We start from the raw sequence: 4,868 nt of genomic DNA, 5'->3' as shown, positions 1-4,868 counted from the left end.
TCAGTTCAGAGAGCAGTTTTGAATTGGCCATCTGAATTATTATGGATTCAACTCATGTGTAGGTGAGATGCACATAACTTTCAACTTCATAAATACCATTACACATTCATAAGCTTTTTTGTAGAAGTCTAGTAAACCTTATATGAAGGACCTAATTAATACCACAAAGTAACGCTGTTCAAATTTCAAGTGTACTTAGTAACTTCCAAATGGATTAAAAAAATCAAGTTAGAGTCCAATTTTAATCTTTTGTTATTCACATACAATACAACATCATAAGAAATGTGAATATATATGGGTTATTTCTCCTTGTTTTATGATTTATTGTATTTATTTTTTATAATATTGATAGAATATACTCAGGTAAAGTGTTCTCTTTTTTTCACCATGTGCACTTTATTGAATCCACTGTGAACAGATGTGTGAGTGTAACATCTGTATACCACATGGGGTGAAGGGTCAGAGCTTGAGTGGATGGATGAGGGGCAGCCGTGGACAGTGGAGCACATGGCAGGACTAGAATCCAGAAAGTGATAGCCTCTCTGAAATGGCCTGAATGACTGCCATGGAGGTGGTGGTTATGATGATAATGACGATGATGACAGTAAAGAGGCTGAAGACCAGGGCGTTGGTGTTCAGGCCCTTGGCAGTGGAGGCCTAGGCCTGAGCCCCAGTCATGTTGCCCACCATCTTCCTTTCCCTAGACTTTACCAAGTAGGAAAAGGCAATGAGGCCCAGGCAGCAGAAGTTCATGAAGAGTGTGTTGAACAGGGACCAGACGATGTGGTCAGGCAGGGAGACCTCACTGGGCATGTTGATCACAGTGGTTTGGACAGCAGCTGAGCCATGGGGTCCTCCAAGTTTGCCCATCTCATATTCCTCTTTGATTCTCTCATAGTTTGGAGGGAGTCCGACATTGGTGGTCACAAAGGCTTGTGAAGTATGGTTCATGGTGCCTACCAAAGACTGGTTGTGAGGAGTGGAGGATGAAATGTTTGCAGACCTAACTCTTGTCTGCAGTTTCAGTTTCTCTGAAGTTTCCTTTTCCTGTAAAATGTTCTTTTAATTTCATAAATGGTTCCATAAAAGTCACAAATCTGTCCAGAATATGACAGAATACAAGTATACAAGTGCCATGTGTTGCATACACAGGCATAAGCCTGAAAATGTTAGATGTCTGAATTTGTACCAAGTCATAGCCTATAATACAACACCTCCATGGGAATCCAAAAGTGCTTATAATTACTCTCTTGTCAAGTATAACAAATAAGACGGAATCTGTGGTTAAACTACTTGTGATTATTATGATTAACTGACTGATAGCCATGATTATAATTAATCAATCAGTGAACTGATAACAAGGATTACAATTAATCAATCAGTGCTTAGAGTAACTAGAAAAGCATTGATTTATAATACTAATATAAGTAAATAGTGAAAAGATTATATATGCATTTGTAAACCTTTCAATATTTTAACTACTTAGCAAACCTACAGATTCCATGAATTCAATTTACTTTGCTGAAAGAAAAACATTTATTTTGATCTGTTGTTTGGCAACAGAGCTAGAATAACATGCCACTTTTCTTCCACTGGTCTTACAGAATGAAGCATTCTCCAAAATGGAACTTCAAGTGTCTCATATGTTCTGTGAATGTAAAAATGTTCCCTATAGGCACTTGGGTTGAATGCTTAATCTCCAGTTGATGGTACTGCTTGGGAAGTTGGACAACCTTCAGGTGATGGATGCTTCTTGGAAAATGTGTGTCATCAGGAGTGGGGGTAGAGGTTTTGTAGTCAATCCTACTTCCTCTTCTTTCCCTTTACTTCTTCCCCATGGGTGTGACAATACTTCCTGCTCTTGCTACTGCATCCCCTCAATTCTAGAAACCAAAAAATAAACCCTGTCTTTCTTAACTGTTTTTGGTTAGGAATATTGCCCTTTTATGCATTAAACTGAAGTGTCATCCATAGCCTCTACACGAGAAAGAGTATATTTAGTAGTCTGTGTTTTATTCATTTCATTTAATATACTGTTACCTAATCTTATTTATTTTGATTGAACTAGGGAGATTTAATTTTTTGTTATGCTGAACAGTGTCTCAGATTTTCTTTATTCATCCATTTATAGATTCTCTACTAATGATTCCTAATTCGTCAATAATTCAAATGTCATTTGTCTCCATCTGCCTGTTATCTGTCTGTTCATCTACGTGTTTCTTTATCTAGTGCTATATCGGAAATCCACTTTCCATGCTTTTCAGGCTGTTTCAATTTTATTCTTTCTTTATGTACTTAATTTGTTTCTTAGTTGAGTTTTCATCAGCTTGTTCATTATCATGCATCTCTTTTACTTTTATTACAAACTAAAGAGAACCTTGGGATAGGTATATGCATATCATATATAAGACCCACTTTTCGTGACATAGACTAGGATCCATCCTAGGACTTTTAGCCACATAAAAGCCAATGATGTGGAAATGCAGAGTAAGGGTTGGCCTCTGAAGAACTTTCAAACTATCTGCAGAGGCAAACTTTCTCTGTGACCACAGAAGAGAATTCAATCATGTCAGACAGGCTTTACCTCATGCATCAACTTAAAGCAATCTGTGGGTTTTCCAGGAAGTAGAGGTCTGAGCACTATTTAATGACACCAAAGTGCTCAAAGAAAAGTACCATGAGTAGCTATTGTTCTCCAGTATGTTGTGGTCAGTCATTTGATCATCCTCACTTTTAGTTCCTGCTTTACCCATGCCCTTGTTTCATTATATTTTTAAAAGCTCTACCTCTTCCTTCCTCCCTTCCCATTTCCCATCGTTCTGAAGGATCTGGAGTGAACATTTCCTTCCTATTTTTGCCATATCATGGACTTAATTAAGTTACTTATGCTTAGATCTACTATATGACCTGACTCAGGTTAAGACAGAAAAGTCTGTCACTGAAGCTTACATTTGGGTCAAAATGACTTAGATCATGGTTAGAACTACATGTTGAATGAGAGAAAATCTGGAAACTTTGTTGATTAATAGAAAAGTTGGTTTGACAGTTCCAAGTAGGCTGAATAGAAGAACAGCCAATGGGCTCCTAAAGTTCCATGTTGTTTCAGAAAAGTAGATTCCTGACAACATCAAAGGAACGCATGCTTGTCTCATGCCTCCTGTCCTTGTAACACACAGAGCATCATGGGTATGTGTGAGGTTACTTTCTATTGGCAGTTCAGGTATGGGAAGACCAACATCTAGGGGGCTTTGGCTTGGAATATAAAAGTATTGTGTACATGAGAGTACTTCTCTATTTGTACAGTTTTTAAAACAATGTTTTACTATGGTTTTAGTGTGTGTGTGTGTGTGTGTGTGCGCGCACGCGTGTGTGTGTTCACATCTTTGAAGTGTCTGTGTACCCCTTCTTCACAAGCAGGTCTCTTCTGCTCAAAATGAACACTCAGGTTGCAAACCATCAGAATTTCTGGCTGTGAGCTCCAGATTCTTTTGATTCTGCCTCCCATTGTCATGGGACTTTGGAATCACAAACTCATGCACCATTTTGCATCTGTCTTGATACTGGGAAATTATCTTAAGCTGACAAGCTTTTCAAGCAAGCACTTTTAACCACGGAACCATCTCTCCAGCCCTAATATATATGATTTTTTTTAACCTAAAATTTCATAGAAATGCTGTATTATATCAGTGAAGCCTTTGCACTATAGCGACCTTATGGAGACAGAAATATGACAGAAAATTAGAAATACAAAGGGGAAAGAAAAGAGAAGTAGGAGAGTCATAAAGTGGTAAAAAGATAATAAGGGAAGTGGGTGATGCACCTGTGGCCAACATGCAGGTTGAAACAGAGGTAGGGTACCCAAATACTTGCTTTTGTCTCCCTGCCAAAATTCATCTGTACTGTTGTTACAGCTCCTGGGTACAGTTCTTTCATTCATGATATTCTTATTTTAATTCTAAAATTATTAGAATATTCATCCTTATTACATAAATTCAAATGCCAATGCTGCTGGGATATATGTCCTGATCCCAGAAGCCCAAATTAATCATTCTTTCATCGACATTCCCTCAGAAATTCACTTATGAATTTATTAAAGATTAACATTATTCACTGTAATTATTTAGTAATAAATCAGTCATCCCTCTACTGTAAGTTTATATTAAAATAGTGATTGGGTCTGGTGTGTATGTGTGTATGTTACATGACCTGAAAATTATTATGACAATAAAAATGAATATTTATTAAAATATTAGACACTGAGGATACTCAAAACATGCCAAAGCAGAAATCCACAAGATGTTGAAAGCTCAACACTAAAGTAAATTTAGAACACACCTACCAAGAAAAGAAATTTTGTAGAAGATGGGGCAGAAAGACTGTAAGAGCCACAAATTGTGAGGGAATATGCAGAGGCATTACACATTACCCTCAGATAAATGACTGCTGCTCTAACAACTCATAATCCACAACCTCATGGAGAGTACCAGCCATCCAACTGAGGAAGGCCCTGAGTGGAATGGGGCCAGGGAGGAAGGAAACTATGGTACCAATGGTACCAACACATGGTATGTCCATACAGTTTCTACTTAATAAAAACCAAAGAAATATTAGTTTTAGATACTATGCTACACTTTAAAAATATCTGAATAATGCTAATGAAATTATTATAAAACTCTCACACCCATTTTAAAATGTAAAAAGATTAAAAATACCTAAAATAATATATATGTACAGAATACATATATAAAGCTAGTTATTTGAGGAGCTGAGTTTTGAACCACGATATTTCTGATTCCGTGGCCAATTCAAGTCAATACTTGCTAAAATTAATTTTTATTTCTCTTCTGTTCTTGGTTTGATGGCCTAAC

General features: G+C 37.0%; 1 pseudogene; it reads right to left on the bottom strand.

Moving 5' to 3' along the window:
* Positions 1-485: 485 nt before the first annotated feature.
* On the bottom strand, positions 486-951 carry LOC101598502 (annotated as a pseudogene).
* Positions 952-4,868: the final 3,917 nt, after the last annotated feature.

The sequence above is a fragment of the Jaculus jaculus genome, chromosome 1 (assembly GCF_020740685.1).
Source record: "Jaculus jaculus isolate mJacJac1 chromosome 1, mJacJac1.mat.Y.cur, whole genome shotgun sequence".
Classification (NCBI taxonomy): Eukaryota; Metazoa; Chordata; class Mammalia; order Rodentia; family Dipodidae; genus Jaculus; species Jaculus jaculus.
This window is presented reverse-complemented; position numbering and strand designations above follow the sequence as displayed.